The sequence below is a fragment of the Ambystoma mexicanum genome, chromosome 6q, assembly GCF_040938575.1.
Source record: "Ambystoma mexicanum isolate Mex_15411 chromosome 6q, UKY_AmexF1_1, whole genome shotgun sequence".
In the NCBI taxonomy this organism is placed as follows: domain Eukaryota; kingdom Metazoa; phylum Chordata; class Amphibia; order Caudata; family Ambystomatidae; genus Ambystoma; species Ambystoma mexicanum.
In genome coordinates, this window is record NC_090937.1 from 1,621,082,423 (window position 1) to 1,621,098,439 (window position 16,017).

The 16,017-nt window shown below is 48.2% G+C and overlaps 1 long non-coding RNA gene across 3 annotated transcripts in view; it reads left to right on the forward strand.

The window, feature by feature from the left end:
- Positions 1–2,828: 2,828 nt before the first annotated feature.
- LOC138515669 (uncharacterized) overlaps positions 2,829–16,017 on the forward strand; it is a 111,195-nt gene continuing 98,006 nt past the window's right edge. Inside the window, exon 1 of one of the 3 annotated variants that reach the window (XR_011282146.1) lies at positions 2,829–2,955. This is a non-coding gene — a long non-coding RNA (uncharacterized lncRNA). The remainder of the gene's footprint in view (positions 2,956–16,017) is intronic. The other 2 variants (XR_011282145.1, XR_011282147.1) reach the window with 2 other exon arrangements.

Consider the following 16,017-nt stretch of genomic DNA (forward strand, 5'->3'; position numbering starts at 1 on the left):
CGATTCGAAAATGAGCCCCCTTGCTGCAACAGCTGTGATGTGAACAATGGGGGATCCGTATCTGGTCTGACATTAGTGGCTCTTGTGTGAGGCAGCTGCAGTATCCTTCAAGCCTCTGCCAGAGCAGGACTCCTTAGCCCACAAACACTTCATCTGTACATGATGGGCGACGGGTTCAGCAGCCAATGGGTTGCTCAACTGTGATGGCAGGTTTTGCCCTGTGCCTACACTATATTACCTATGCCATGCCCTCTTTTGATGTGCTACACTCAGGTTTGGTATGCTACACTGTGTTATGCTATGCTACTCCATGTCATGTTGTATGCCGTAGATACATGTTGCTCTGCTGGGATCAGTCTGTTCATTTCCAACGCTAATTGCACGTTAACTAGAATCTACCTGAGTGCTACTGTATTTACTCATTCACTCCTTTCAGGGGAGTGTCGAGGGGGGACAAAGATGACGGTTACCTTTAATACTAGCTGGATTGGTCATGTTATATAATGTTGGGGTTTCATTATAATGCCTTATTGTCAAGCGTCTTTGAAGCAGCCATCACACAGCAGGTCCAACCCCCTAAACATGCACAGAAAAAAAGACAAACCAGAAGTGTAGGCTAGGAAATCAAATCTGTTAACTAGACCTTACACTTTTGTTTTCACATAACATTCACATGATGCCCTCTATTGGCAGTAACTGAAACCCAGGGCTGGTCAAAGGCTGGATTATGTAAATTAACTCCCATAAGCACCCATCCTCAGCCTAAGAGGATTCCTGCGTCGCACACCAATATAATCAATATCATAGGCCCTAGCAGGACTTGGGCAGCTTCCATGGAACCCCCAGGAAGGCCAGACTGGGGCTTCTGTCCCCAACAAAGACGTGGTCGAAATATCACCCTCAGTTACATGTGTAAATATTTCCTTCCAGTTTTCCCAGTTTACAGAACCTGACCGTTCGTGGATTAGAGGTGAAAATAGAGGGGTGTTTCACACAATGTTTTCTCGGACAAGGTTTCTATATGCCTTGCCTCACCATGACGCTGTGGAAGGTTCACAAGTTTGACCAGGCAATAGGCTTTGTGTCATTAAGCACTCTGCACACAAGCACATGCCTAGGGTTTTCGCTAAGCATGATATTAATAAGGAAACCAACAAATTCAAGTTTTTATTTGCTTGCTTCTCTGGAAGCTTTTTGCAAACTTGGAAAATGTGTGTCTCACAACTTCTCCCAAATGTTTTTTGGGTCCCTAAGGAAGTAGGTAGAACGGCTTCAACATGCAGTGAGTACATCCCAGAGATGCCCACTGGCCCATGCAATACAGTTGAGTGCCACAGTGAATTCAGTCCAACTGTACACATAGCCCCTGCATCTTTTCCTTCTCATGCCTGCCTGAGCTCCTTATCTATCCTTCACCCTCATCCCAACTATCCTCCCGACTATAATCCTCCCTATCACCACTGAATTTTCTGTCATTCTCCACTTTTCCATCTCTGACAGGCAACAGCGATTCGACACAAAGAACTATGGCAGGTGGAGCTATACAAACGTAAGATAACACAACATAACATAAAATACACAATCATCTGCAAATACAGACCACGTGCCGAGCAAGCTTTTGGTGGATGACCACTGTACCTGCTACTCGCTTTTTGTTTCAAAAGGAAGTTTGGAAAATAATAGTAGATTTTTCCCACTCATCTTTTCCGCTCCCCGGATGTGGTAGTCCCTTTTCACTCTTCATTGTAAAGTGTAATTAAGAATGAAAAAGGACTATCACAGCTGGGAAGCGGTATAGGGCAGTACCTAGGGGTTGCAACCAGTACTCTTGGGTGGTAAAGGTGATTAACAGCGGCAGGACAAGTCATACCAGATGGTAAAGGGACGACTGCCCTTGGTAATGGGTCTTGCTTTCTCCAGCCACCATAGTTCACTGCCATAAGTATTATCCTTATATCTATGTTTCCCTGTGTGCTGTAACACAGTCAGCCCTATTATGGTAGGCCCTGATAATACTATAGCTTTTATTATGTTCTCCCATTAGTTTCACTCCACTTCTGCGACTCCTACGCATTTTAAATTCCAATTATGATAATATTATTAATAATAATCATAATAAAAATAATAATAATAATACTAATACTAACGTGTGTTCTTTTGTAGTGCGTCTTGCAGGATCCTTCCACTTCTAGGTGCATTAATAACAGGTGTTATTAATACCTAATGAATAGGCATTCAAATGACCGGCCTCAGAAAGAGCTAGTTTGGCACTACTGCATGCTTCCCCATGTCAGAAACAAGCAGTTAACTCCTGAGCTACCCACTCTTGCATGCAGGCATTCCCTTACTTTGAACCCCTGTTGGGTGCACGAGACTGCAGGCCATCAGCGCCCGTGCAAGCCCCTATTCAGAGCGTTCCCTAGCTCACCACAGGAGTCACCGTCTGCCCTCAACCACCCACCATTTGCCCATCACTTCCACACCCCGCACGCATACTAAACAATAATTTCATTTACATGTGCCTTCTCCCTATACTGTGCCTCATCACCTCGTTTGTGTTGGGCCCACCATGACAACCAAAAAAGGACTCCATCTTAAGCTCCCTTTTGGTTTTTCTGGTGGCCATCTTGGGTTGGTCTCTTTATGATGGGAGACGCTCGTGTGCCTCTACATCAAGTAAAACTTAATGGCGATAAACCCTTCACCAAATGAAGTCGCTCAGTGTCCAGGCAGAAAGCATGGTGCCAGTACTGATGAAATACCCTTGTGTTTGCCTGTGGAGCTATGCAAGTCTTCCTCAGTAGTGCTTTGTGACATCACGCACATGCAGCAAGCAGCGTCCAGGCAAAGCTCCCACAGCGCCAGACATCATCAGTCATGAACCTGAAAAGCACGTGACAAGGTTCCCCTGAGAAGATAGGGTGAGGCCTGAAGACGACCAGACGGAGCAACAGTGTAAGTCCATCCTCCCAGTGCATGCGAGGGAGACAAATTACTTCTTGGTTTTGTGTTTGTCACATCTACTCGGCATTGCCTGATTCCGGGTTACTTTGAAATCCAAGAATTATAATAATCCAGATAGTAAATCAAATCCTTCCCCCGCCCCCACATTTGTCTTCAAGATGTGGGCAGATGTTCCTATTCTTTCTAGAATTGAAGAACATTTGCCAATACCCTTTGTTGGTGAGATAGCTCAGGTGGTTTATGGACCTGCTGCTTTGCTCTGTATGTAACCTGAAAGTTGCGGTTTGAAATCCTTGTGGCTCTAAGTATGCTTTCTGGTTTCTGGAGTTTAAACATGAAATACGCTTTGAGTATGATGATGTTAGAAGCTGCTGTTTTCAGTGCTTGATGTGATATGATAAGTCATTTATAACGCACCTGCACACATGTGTTTCTAGGCACGACACGGGAGGGTACAGAGGGAGGACAAGACAAACGATCTTACTAGACCTTATATCATTCAGATCATGCAAGTGCATTAACGGAAAGTGCAGGGAAAGGGGAACGGGTGAAGTGCAAAAGGGTGGGGGGGTGCAATCAGGGCAGAATTGCTCCGTTTAAGTGCAGCAAGGACAGTGCAGCTCTGAGTAAGTGCAAGGAGGCGGGGAACTATCTAGGTTACAGAGACTGCCTCTCGTGCAGTGCGGGGAGACCGGTCAAGAGGAGCCAGGTAACCAGTGAGATTCTGAGGGTAACCAAGCAACCAGTTGGCGTAGCAGACAGGTAGGTCAGCAGGGGAGGGAGTGGGGAGAGGAAGCAGAGGAGAAAATTAAGGTTTTGAGCTGCTTACGGAACTTCAAGTGGTCCGGCTCAAGTTTAAGAGGGGCAGGGAGGCCATTCCAGTGAGAGGCACCTGCAGAGGAAAGGGTTTGAGTGTGTTTGACCGAATTGTTTTTGATCACAGCAATCTGAACGCAATTTATCTGCTCGGACCCAATTTAAACACATGCATTTTATTTGTGTCCCCCACCTCCAATTTAAAGGCAGCAGGGGACACCCCTGCACCCTTAAAAAGTACAAAAATATCAAACATGGGGAGAGAGGCACACCCCTGCAATCCCCATCCTCCAGGGTTGGTATTTTGCAATATAAACAACCAAATTGCACGAAGGCAAATCACACATGCAAAATTCGATCCAATTGGTCATTAGGTCACTTGTTTTAGGTCAGATAGGCTAATACCGAGGAAAGTGATCTGCCCCCTACTCTCTGCCTGGAGAAGCATCTGATGCTCAGAGAGCTGGAGGCAGCAGAGCGAAGGGTTCGAGAAGGAAGGTATTTAGGAAGGGAGTGTTGAATGTAGTGCAGGTCCCGGCACCAGAAAGCCTATTAGTTAAACCCAATATCAGTTTGGTGCCACAAACAGGTATTCTTTGAATTATTGCTATGCTCATTATTACGGATCATGTGTGGGGCAATGCATGCCCACCCAGAGTAACCTGAGTGTAGTAGCATGAGAACTGGCCAATGTAGTGCCTGGTTACAGAATTTCTCAATGGTGTGCGCTTCATAGCTAAGTGTGCTGCACGTGATCTGTAGAGGCGACTTAGGTCACTGAGGGCCAGGTGGTTGGAGTGGGACTAGTGGCTGATCCCACGGGATGTGCTACCTCACAGATACACAACTGCCTCATGTGCAGGCACGGCACAGCGATGAACAGAACACATGTATTACAGGGGTTCGCGTGAAGTTTCTCACGCGATCGGGCCTGGGGGAGCGGGCTACATGTATTTCAGGGGTTCGCGTGAAGTTTCTCATGCGATCGGGCCTGGGGAAGCAGGCTACGTGTATTACAGGGGTTCGCGTGAAGTTTTTCACGCGATCAGGCCTGGGGGAGCGGGCTACGTGTATTACAGGGGTTCGCGTGAAGTTTCTCACGCGATCGGGCCTGGGGGAGCGGGGTACCACTCACCGTCTGCCTTGCGTGTAGAAGAACGCGTAGCCAACACCCGCTGTGAAGTAATAGCGTGTGAACCCCAACGGATGGAAAACACACGCACCGCACGAAAAGCACGTACATAACATAAAGGCACGCGGGATCACCAAGCCCTGCCAGGGCAACGCCCGTGCGCAAAACGTCACAGACACGCTTACGCTGTAAGGGCCTTTGGTCCAATGAAATCGTGTACGCGTGCTGACGCGCATACGCGCTAAGGGCCTTTCCTCGATTTTCACGCTGACGTGCAGGATTTTCACGTGCCAAATCACTCCGTATCAAGCTGGCCACGCGAAAACACACGGAAGACCACGCTCCTGCCCAGAAGGCCGAATTACTGCCCCCCAGTGCCCCGAGCAGCCTCCCACGTGCCATCTGCTGCTGCCTGCCTGCCTGCCTGCTGCCACCGTGCCCTGCCATTTGGTGCCTGCACATCAGCCATCTGCAGGTGTCCAGTTGCTGTGTCCACCCCTGCTGGAACAGAAGACTCCCGACTCGGATAACATCGCTCCACAGCCCAGCCCCAGGACCAAGTTGCCCACCCACTCCTGCCCCTGGGGTTGCCATGTCGGGCACATCAACATCTGGCACCAGTGGCAACCCCCGGCCAGAGGGGCAGAGGGGCACCAGCTTCACTGCCACCGAAGTTGGTGTCCTGGTGGAGCAATTCCTGGGGCAGTATGATGCCCTCTTCGGATCGTCCCGCACCAACAAGGAAGGACGGGAGAGGATCTGGGCCGTCTGTGTGGTTGCCATCAACGCGGAGGGGGTGGCAACCCGCACCATCCAGAAGGTCAAGAAGCGCTTGGAAGACTTGAGGTCCAGGACCCTCATGAAGGCCCGGCGTCTCGTGGAGGGGGGCCGGGGCCGCATGAGTTCCATCCAGTTGAGGGTCCTGGAACGCGCACACCCAGCGCTCCACGCCCAGGTCCTTGAGAGGGAGACCCGTCTGGAGTTGAGCGGTAAGTGGCCAAGCATTGCTGTGTGAGACAGGGCATGTTGCAGTGTGCTGGTTGTCTGATACTTGCCTGCATGTGTGACATAGGCCATGTACGCATGTATGTGTGCAGGGACATCATGGGAATGCATGTGCGACCTGTAATGTGTGAACCGCACGGTTTTTGCATGTGTTTGAATGCGACATGGGGAGCCCTGTGCAGATTGCACACATGAGAGCATGGCAGTCTCTGTTCCTGGACATGGGTGGGGGTGAGGGATGGGTGTGATGCCAGATACATATGTGGTATCCATGTCTGTGTGCCTGACCTGCGTGTCTGTGACTTGTGAGTGCCATGGATGCATGACACATGTCTGTGACAATGTACAGATTCACTGATGCAGCCTAGTCATCCTTGTATGCACTGTGATTGGGGTGTACGGGGCCAGATGGATGTGACTGAGGTGAAGTGTGTGCATGTGATAGGCATGACCCATGTGTCAGGTTTCCTTCCCTTATTTGTCAGGTTTCCTTCCCTTATTCAAGTTTCCTTTTCATTATTTCTCTTTATTTATCCTTTTCAGATTAGCTTTGTGTGGGTGGGAAGATTTCCATTATAGTTGGTTTGGCCTTAACTTGCTGATTCAGAATCCTGGTTCTGACCCAAGGCAAGATGGAGCCTCACAGTGACAGCTCTGATTGGTTAGAAGACAATGCTGAACAACAATGAACATTCTAAACTGTCACTCTGTGCCTTTCATCATCAAAACCCCATCTGAGAGGACGTGTTTAGTGGCTGCTCCTGCTTTAATCTTAGGCCTGGTGGATTTTATCCTTCAGACATCAGCAGTTGAGCGGCTACTTTCTTGGGGGTTACAGGAGAAGTCATCGGCTGGCAGGAATTCGTTTTTGAAGACAGGAAAAGCAGGAAATCCTTATGAATTCGCTCAGGAGATAAGTGACTTTATTATTTACTGTAACTCTGTTCATCATAATAACATTCTCCTTGAAAATTCGTGAAAAGTTGTGTTTCTACTAAAACTATTGAACTCCCGGAGTGCGCGTGTGTTTCCAGTGCGTTGTTCCATAGCGCGAGAATTTGACTGTCGCGTGCGAATTCAAGTGCGCGTGTGCTTTCTAGCGTGGGTGTTCCGAGCGCGAGTAGATGTTGATCTCGTGCAATTTTAAATGCGCGTGTATTTCATAGCGCGGGTGATCCTTAGCGCGAGAAACTATACGCCGCGTGAGAACTAAAGAGCGTGTGCGATTTCATAGCGCGGGTGATCCTTAGCGCGAGAAACTATACGCCGCGTGCGAACTAAAGAGCGCGTGCGATTTCATAGCGCGGGTGATCCTTAGCGCGAGAAACTATACGCCGCGTGAGAACTAAAGAGCGCATGTGATTTCTAGCGCGGGTGTTCAGAGCGCGAGAATCTGTTTGTCGCGTGCGATGTAAGTGCGCGTGTATTTCCAGCGCGAGTGATTTTGCGCGTGAGAATCAATTCGCCGCGTTTGAACTCAAGAGCGCGGGTGTTTTTATTTCGCGTGTTTCGCAGGAGAACATTATTGCGCGTGTGGATTATTGCGCGTGTGGATTATTGCGCGTGTGGATTTTTTGCGCGTGTGGATTATTTTGATCGCGCGTCTTCATTCGTTTGCGCTTGTTCTTCAACCAGGAAGATTTCTATGTGAAGTTCATCGTTAATCTGAATGGAAATAACCTGCGTGTGCATTTAGCACGTGTTTTTTCTTCAAGGATTCAAAAACTCAATACAATTATAAATAGTTTGAAAAGTTTGAAAGAACAATAAAGAATATTTTAAAGACAATCTAACTGAACATTCAGAGCATTTTGGAAAAAAGACAATGAACTAAGACTTCCAGTTTTGCCTAAAGTAAGAAGTTGCTGTGAATTTCAAGTGTCTCAAGTAAGAGAGATTTTCAGCTTCTTTATCAGCTTCTCTAAGAAATTTCAAGAGAAGAACCAGGTATGATTCTTAATTATTAGTTAAGGATTAATGTCTTTCCATTCATAAGGTTAAGTAAGTGAATTAAGGAAGTGTATCTGCTATTCTTTTATCCTCTGCAGGTTCAGCTCTGGTTAGCCTTGACGCAGTCTGCCTGGTGTTGTTTTGTTATCCCATTTCCCCCTTTCCCTTTGGGGTGTAGTTTACAGAGCTGAATTGAAATCTAGTTCTGGGAAATACATCTCAGGGGGATTGTCGGGGGTTCAGCAGCTTCCGCGGATGCAGGACCTCTCAGCCTGACAGTATGAAAGGCCCATAATTTAGTCCGCCTGAGCTGTCATGAACCCCGACGAATCCATGGAGATGTTAGGATCTTTGATCAGGGAGTTACGGGAGGAATTGAAAATTTCTCGGGATGAAAATGCCTTACTTAGTCAAAAGGTGGATGACTTAAGTGTTAAAGTTACACAAATTGAACAGAGGGGAGAAAGGAGAGAGGATGAGGTTTCAGGGGGCGCAGGTTCTCCACCTGAGTTAGAAAGAGAAGATCAGTTACCACACATACAACGGGCGCCTCCAGTGGCAGAAGAGGTAAGGAGTATAATTATGCCAGTTCCTTTGGCGCCCCCAGAACGTTATCATGGGGATTCCAAGAGATTTAGGGTGTTTTTAACACAATGTGAATTACATTTTATGAGTAGACCAGAATTATTTCCATCGGATGCTTCTAAGATAACATTTATGTTGTCATATCTTTCTGGGGAGGCATCTGCTTGGGCTGGGTTGTTGGTGAGTCAAAAGAGTGCGGTTTTAGGAAATTATACCAGTTTTTTAGAGATGTTCCGAAAGATGTTTGATAGAAGACAGTTATCTCTGGAAGTGGATGGTGAACTTTTAGAATTAAAACAAGGTAGTAGAGACTTGATTGCTTATATAACACAATTTAAGTCCCTTGTGTTAGAAAGCAAGTGGCCCGAGGTTAAACAGGCCTCGTTGTTTTATCGGGGCCTTAGAGATGAGTTAAAGGATGCTTTGTCTGGAGTAGTTGAACGCCCTTCTACTTGTGAAGGTCTGATTGATTTGGTTATTCAATTGGACTTCCGTTTGAGTGAAAGGAAGGCAGAGAGACGTCATGGTCAGAGTGATGTAAAGTCTATAGTTAAAGTAGATAGACCTAAAATAGAGAGTAGACCCAAAGGGAATAATTCATCTCCAAGAATCCGAGGCCCGTTAACAGTGGAGGAAAAGACTAGGAGGAGAGATAATAATCTGTGTTTATACTGCGGAAGAGGTGGGCACTTTTTAGGAAACTGTCCTTACACTCCCAAGAAGACTTCTTCCTCAGCAGTCAAGGTACAACAGATCGCCAATACGGTGCAGACAGCGGTTCCTCATATAACCATAAATGTATCCTTATTTTTTGAGTTGGAGTGTAAGGGAAATGGTCCTGTAATGATTGACTCTGGTGCGACTGGGAATTTCATGGATTGGGGTCTGGCCAAATCTTTGGGAATTCCAATTATTCAGAAGGAGGTTGTAGAGCAGGCTAGGGCTGTTGATGGTACGTGTTTATCTTCTGGTCCAATTACTCATAGAACTGGTTCTTTAACTTTGGAGTTATCAGGAGGTCACAGAGAGATAATTTCGTTTGAGTTAATTGATGCCCCTTTGTTGAAGATTATCTTGGGCATGCCTTGGCTTACTCTCCATAATCCCCTAATTGATTGGAGTGCTAGGACAATTGACATGCAATCCGATTTTTGTAAAGAGAATTGCTTTTCAGGAAGTCTTTTAGAGGAAGAGGTAAAACAAAGTAATTCCGTGTCTAGTTTTTTGGCTGAGACTGGAATTGGAGGTCATGATGTGGGAGCTGTAGTGGGTCAACTTCCCCAGTGTTACAAAGATTTCTGGGACGTATTTTATGAGAAAGTGGCAGGAGAATTACCACCCCATAGGCCCTTTGATTGTAAAATTGAACTGCAGCCAGGAACAATTTTGCCTAGTAGTAGGGTATATGTTCTTACTGAGAAAGAGAATGATTATTTAAAAGAATATTTGTCGGAAAATTTGGCCAAAGGATTTATTCGTCATTCTAAGTCACCGGCGGCCTCTCCTTTATTTTTTGTACCAAAACCGGATGGCACGCTTAGAACTTGCATAGATTATCGAGCAGTTAACAAAGTCACTGTTAAGAACCGGTATCCTCTTCCTCTCATCTCAGAAATGCTTAATCAAATACAAGGAGCAAATATTTTCTCTAAATTAGATCTGAGAGGAGCTTACCATCTTGTACGTGTGCAGGAAGGGGACGAATGGAAGACAGCGTTTAAGACCAGATTTGGGCTGTTTGAATATCAAGTTATGCCATTCGGTCTATGTAATGCTCCAGCGGCTTTCCAATTTTTCATTGATGAGGTTTTTAGAGAATACTTGGATATTTTTGTTGTCGTTTATATCGATGATATTTTGATTTTCTCTTCTGGAGGGCCTTCTGTAAGAAACTTGGAGTGGAAGTTAGTTTGACTTCTGGGTATCATCCGGAAAGTAATGGACAAGTGGAGAGAGTAAATCAAGAATTGGAGAAGTTTTTAAGGTGTTATTTACAAGCTAGAGAGGAATGGGTGGATTTGGTGTGGTTGGCAGAATTCTCTTACAACAATTGTGGAAAAGATGCTACTTCTATGTCCCCTTTCTTGTTAGGTCGTGGGTTTCATCCTCGCTTTCTGAGTTTTGAGGTGTTGGAGGATTCAGGGAATCCTAGAGTGGAAGATCGTTTGTTGATAATGAAAAATAACTTGGATAGAGCAAAAAAGGTTCTGGGAGAAAATAAGTTGAAATATAAAAGGTGTGCAGATTTGAGAAGAAAAGCTGGTCCTGAATATAAGGTGGGAGACTTAGTTTGGCTTTCTACCCGATACCTGAAAATTAAGGGGAAGAATAAGTTCAGTCCACGATTTGTAGGCCCTTTTGAGGTAGAGAAAATCATCAACCCTGTGGCAGTAAGATTGAAATTACCCAAGCAGTTGAAGGTACATCCTACTTTTCATGTTAGTCTTTTAAAACCAGTTTGTTCAGGAACTAGATTTAGAACACCACCTTCCCCTGTGATTTTGGAGGATTCATCTGAGGAATTTGTGGTTAAACAAATTTTGGATTCTAGGAAAGTGAGGGGAAGGCTACAGTATTTGATTGATTGGGAGGGATATGGACCGGAGGAACGATCATGGGAAGATTCAGTTGATGTACATGCCCCCCGTTTAGTTGCTAAGTTTCACGCTAAAAACCCACACAAGATAGGCCCAGAGACTGGGCATTAGGAGGGGGGTACTGTCAGGTTTCCTTCCCTTATTTGTCAGGTTTCCTTCCCTTATTCAAGTTTCCTTTTCATTATTTCTCTTTATTTATCCTTTTCAGATTAGCTTTGTGTGGGTGGGAAGTTTTCCATTATAGTTGGTTTGGCCTTAACTTGCTGATTCAGAATCCTGGTTCTGACCCAAGGCAAGATGGAGCCTCACAGTGACAGCTCTGATTGGTTAGAAGACAATGCTGAACAACAATGAACATTCTAAACTGTCACTCTGTGCCTTTCATCATCAAAACCCCATCTGAGAGGACGTGTTTAGTGGCTGCTCCTGCTTTAATCTTAGGCCTGGTGGATTTTATCCTTCAGACATCAGCAGTTGAGCGGCTACTTTCTTGGGGGTTACAGGAGAAGTCATCAGCTGGCAGGAATTCGTTTTTGAAGACAGGAAAAGCAAGAAATCCTTATGAATTCGCTCAGGAGATAAGTGACTTTATTATTTACTGTAACTCTGTTCATCATAATAACATTCTCCTTGAAAATTCGTGAAAAGTTGTGTTTCTACTAAAACTATTGAACTCCCGGAGTGCACGTGTGTTTCCAGTGCGTTGTTCTATAGCGCGAGAATTTGACTGTCGCGTGCGAATTCAAGTGCGCGTGTGCTTTCTAGCGTGGGTGTTCTGAGCGCGAGTAGATGTTGATCTCGTGCAATTTTAAATGCGCGTGTATTTCATAGCGCGGGTGATCCTTAGCGCGAGAAACTATACGCCGCGTGAGAACTAAAGAGCGCGTGCGATTTCATAGCGTGGGTGATCCTTAGCGCGAGAAACTATACGCCGCGTGAGAACTAAAGAGCGCGTGCGATTTCATAGCGCGGGTGATCCTTAGCGCGTGAAACTATACGCCGCGTGAGAACTAAAGAGCGCGTGTGATTTCTAGCGTGGGTGTTCAGAGCGCGAGAATCTGTTTGTCGCGTGCGATGTAAGTGCGCGTGTATTTCCAGCGCGAGTGATTTTGCGCGTGAGAATCAATTCGCCGCGTTTGAACTCAAGAGCGCGGGTGTTTTTATTTTGCGTGTTTCACAGGAGAACATTATTGCGCGTGTGGATTATTGCGCGTGTGGATTATTGCGCGTGTGGATTTTCTGCGCGTGTGGATTATTTTGATCGCGCGTCTTCATTCGTTTGCGCGTGTTCTTCAACCAGGAAGATTTCTATGTGAAGTTCATCGTTAATCTGAATGGAAATAACCTGCGTGTGCATTTAGCACGTGTTTTTTCTTCAAGGATTCAAAAACTCAATACAATTATAAATAGTTTGAAAAGTTTGAAAGAACAATAAAGAATATTTTAAAGACAATCTAACTGAACATTCAGAGCATTTTGGAAAAAAGACAATGAACTAAGACTTCCAGTTTTGCCTAAAGTAAGAAGTTGCTGTGAATTTCAAGTGTCTCAAGTAAGAGAGATTTTCAGCTTCTTTATCAGCTTCTCTAAGAAATTTCAAGAGAAGAACCAGGTATGATTCTTAATTATTAGTTAAGGATTAATGTCTTTCCATTCATAAGGTTAAGTAATTGAATTAAGGAAGTGTATCTGCTATTCTTTTATCCTCTGCAGGTTCAGCTCTGGTTAGCCTTGACGCAGTCTGCCTGGTGTTGTTTTGTTATCCCATTTCCCCCTTTCCCTTTGGGGTGTAGTTTACAGAGCTGAATTGAAATCTAGTTCTGGGAAATACATCTCAGGGGGATTGTCGGGGGTTCAGCAGCTTCCGCGGATGCAGGACCTCTCAGCCTGACACCATGATGCATGTGAGTCCCATTACATTGTATGATTCGAGAGTCCATCGGACATGCATTGAAATGTCCATGGCAGGCACCATGACTGTCACTGTGTGTGTTTTGCCTGGACTGACACATGTGTTGTGGTGTGACATGATGGAAGTGTACTTTGACAGTGGCACTCATCTGCTATTGCTTCCTGTCTAGGGGACCATTGTACAGTACCCTGATGCTTCTGTTCTATGTCTCCCTCTATGCAGCGGCTAGTGAAGGAGAGGGCGGAGACGGCGCTGTGGAGCAAGGCGGCGGGGATGCCCCCACGGCTGCAGCGGAAGGGGTGGGTGATCCCCCAATGGGGCCTGCTACGGCGGTAGACGGCGAGGAGCCATCCAGGTTGGTGGTTTCCACAGAGGAGGAGGAGGCCGAGACTGAGGCGCACATGGGGCCTGGTGGGGGCATCCCTGCTGGTGCAAGTGGTGCAGTCCAGGGGCAGGGGCAGGAGGCAGCACAGGTCACCGTGGAGGGGCCTGTGCATGTCGCTGTCCCTGAACCTGTGGGTGCACCACCTTGCACCAGCAAGGATGCCCCGTCCCAGGCCCGTCCGCAGGTAGAGGGGATGTCCATGTCATCTGACTCCCCTCCACCTGCGGACGAGGGGACCCCTGGCCGTGTGGAGAAGGTCCTGATTGGGGTCGCGATGCGCACGGCTGTGATTCGTGATGCCGTGCGTGCTTCCCAGGAGGAGCACGCACGTCATCACGAAGAGCACCGTGCCGACGTGGCCCAATTCGGATCGGCCATGTTCGGGGGTTTCCTGCATGTGTCGGCCAATCTGGCGGCCCTCTCCTCCTCTGTGGAGACTATACGCCAGTCGTTCTCCTTGCCGTCTTCCGGCCCAGATGCCACCAGGGCCCCCTGTGGACCTGCCCTGACCAATGCAGCCAGCTTGGTGGGGATCCCATCCCTGCCACAGTCGGGAGTCAGAGGTGCAGCAGGGGTGGACAACACAGCAACTTGACCCCAGCAGATGGAGGATGTGACGGCATCATCGGGCAGGGCACGTGCACGACGGCGTCGGTGGTTTCCATCATCCTGGATGCCGTCGTGCTGGCAGAGGCAGTGGCGTCGGAGGCAGCAGCAGGCTCGACGTGGAAGGCATCATGGCTCGGAGCCATCAAGATCAGAGGGGCAGGCATCGGCCGGAGGGCAGGAGAACCCTGGGATGGTAGTGTCTTCCGTGTGGGAGCAGTTGGTCCAGCGGATAGGTGCGGAGCGGCAGCGGGCGGAAGAGGAGCGGCTCACCATGGTCAGGGCGGAGTTCTCCATGCGTCGGGCGTTGAGGCGGGCTGAGTGCCTCGAGGAAGCTCGCAGGGAGTTTGAGGTGAACATGGGGTTATCCCTGCGAGACCTCGGGGCCAGGACAGAGTCCCGCCTCCAGGACATCGACATGGAGTTCGATGATGCCCTGGCCGGCAACATCACAGAGTGAGCCGCAGGACTTGCCCGCTGCCATTGTATATAGTTATTTAGTTAGTTAGTTTTAGGTTTCCTTTATTTTTTGAGATTTTTTTGGACCGCTCGGACAATGGCCACTTTTCTGTAAATAGTTTTTTTATTAGGTAGTAGTAGGTTTCATTTATAGTGTTGGGCTCATGGACCCTGGAATATTCTTGTGTATAGTTGGATTTTTTAAAATACATTTTTTTGATTTATATTTGTGTTCACCATGAGGCAATGGTTTTTCATTATTTTTTTTCACCATGATTTTGCTTTGGACAACATTAGTTTTTGGATTCCTTTGTTTTTTGGATTTTTACATTACTTATCGGACATGGACAATTTATTTTGTTATCCCCATTGTTGTATGTTTGATTAGTTTACTTCATTTTCTTCGAGAATACATGTTTTTATAACTTTCTTTTGTGGTATTTTCTCATTGGTTTCATGCATGTCATGATATGGGTTTTGACATTCACTTGCACCCATTGTGTATGTGTGTGTGACGGACATGTGTTCATTTACATACTTGCCATTGGGGTTGTATCATGTAATTGCATTTGCTATGTGGGTGGATGCAATCCTTGGCTGGGTGTTTGTGCTGGGTATGCTGCCCATTACTGCCATGATTGTGTATCGTCAGGACCTGGGGGAAAGGGGACATGGGTGGGGGCCTGCTGGCAGGTGCCCCACAGTGCTGGGGGGTGGGGGTGGTGGGAGACATGTGTTGGACATGGGTGGGTGCCTGCTGGCAGGTGCCCCACAGTGCTGGGGGGTGGGGGTGGTGGGTGACATGAGTTGGACATGGGTGGGGGCCTGCTGGCAGGTTCCACACAGTGCTGGGGGGTGGGGGTGGTGGGAGACATGAGTTGGACATGGGTGGGGGCCTGCTGGTAGGTGCCCCACAGTGCTGGGAGGTGGGGGTGGTGGGTGACATGAGTTGTACATGGGTGGGGGCCTGCTGGCAGGTGCCCCACAGTGCTGGGGGGTGGGGGTGGTGGGAGACATGGGTGGGGGCCTGGTGGAGGCTGCCCCTGGTGACTGGGGGGGTGGGGGTGGTGGGGGACATTAGTTGGACATGGGTGGGGGCCTGCTGGCAGGTGCCCCACAGTGCTGGGGGGGTGGGGGTGGTGGGAGACATGGGTGGGGGCCTGCTGGCAGGTGCCCCACAGTGCTGGGGGGGTGGGGGTGGTGGGGGACATGGGTGGGGGCCTGGTGGAGGCTGCCCCTGGTGACTGGGGGGTGGGGGTGGTGGGGGACATGAGTTGGACATGGGTGGGGGCCTGCTGGCTGGTGCCCCACAGTGCTGGGGGGTGGGGGTGGTGGGAGACATGGGTGGGGGCCTGGTGGAGGCTGCCCCTGGTGACTGGGGGGGTGGGGGTGCTGGGAGACATGGGTGGGGGCCTGGTGGAGGCTGCCCCTGGTGACTGGGGGGGGTGGGGGTGGTGGGTGACATGAGTTGGACATGGGTGGGGGCCTGCTGGCAGGTGCCCCACAGTGCTGGGGGGTGGGGGTGGTGGGAGACATGGGTGGGGGCCTGGTGGAGGCTGCCTCTTGTGACTGCGGGGGTGGGGGTGGTGGGGGACATTAATTGGAC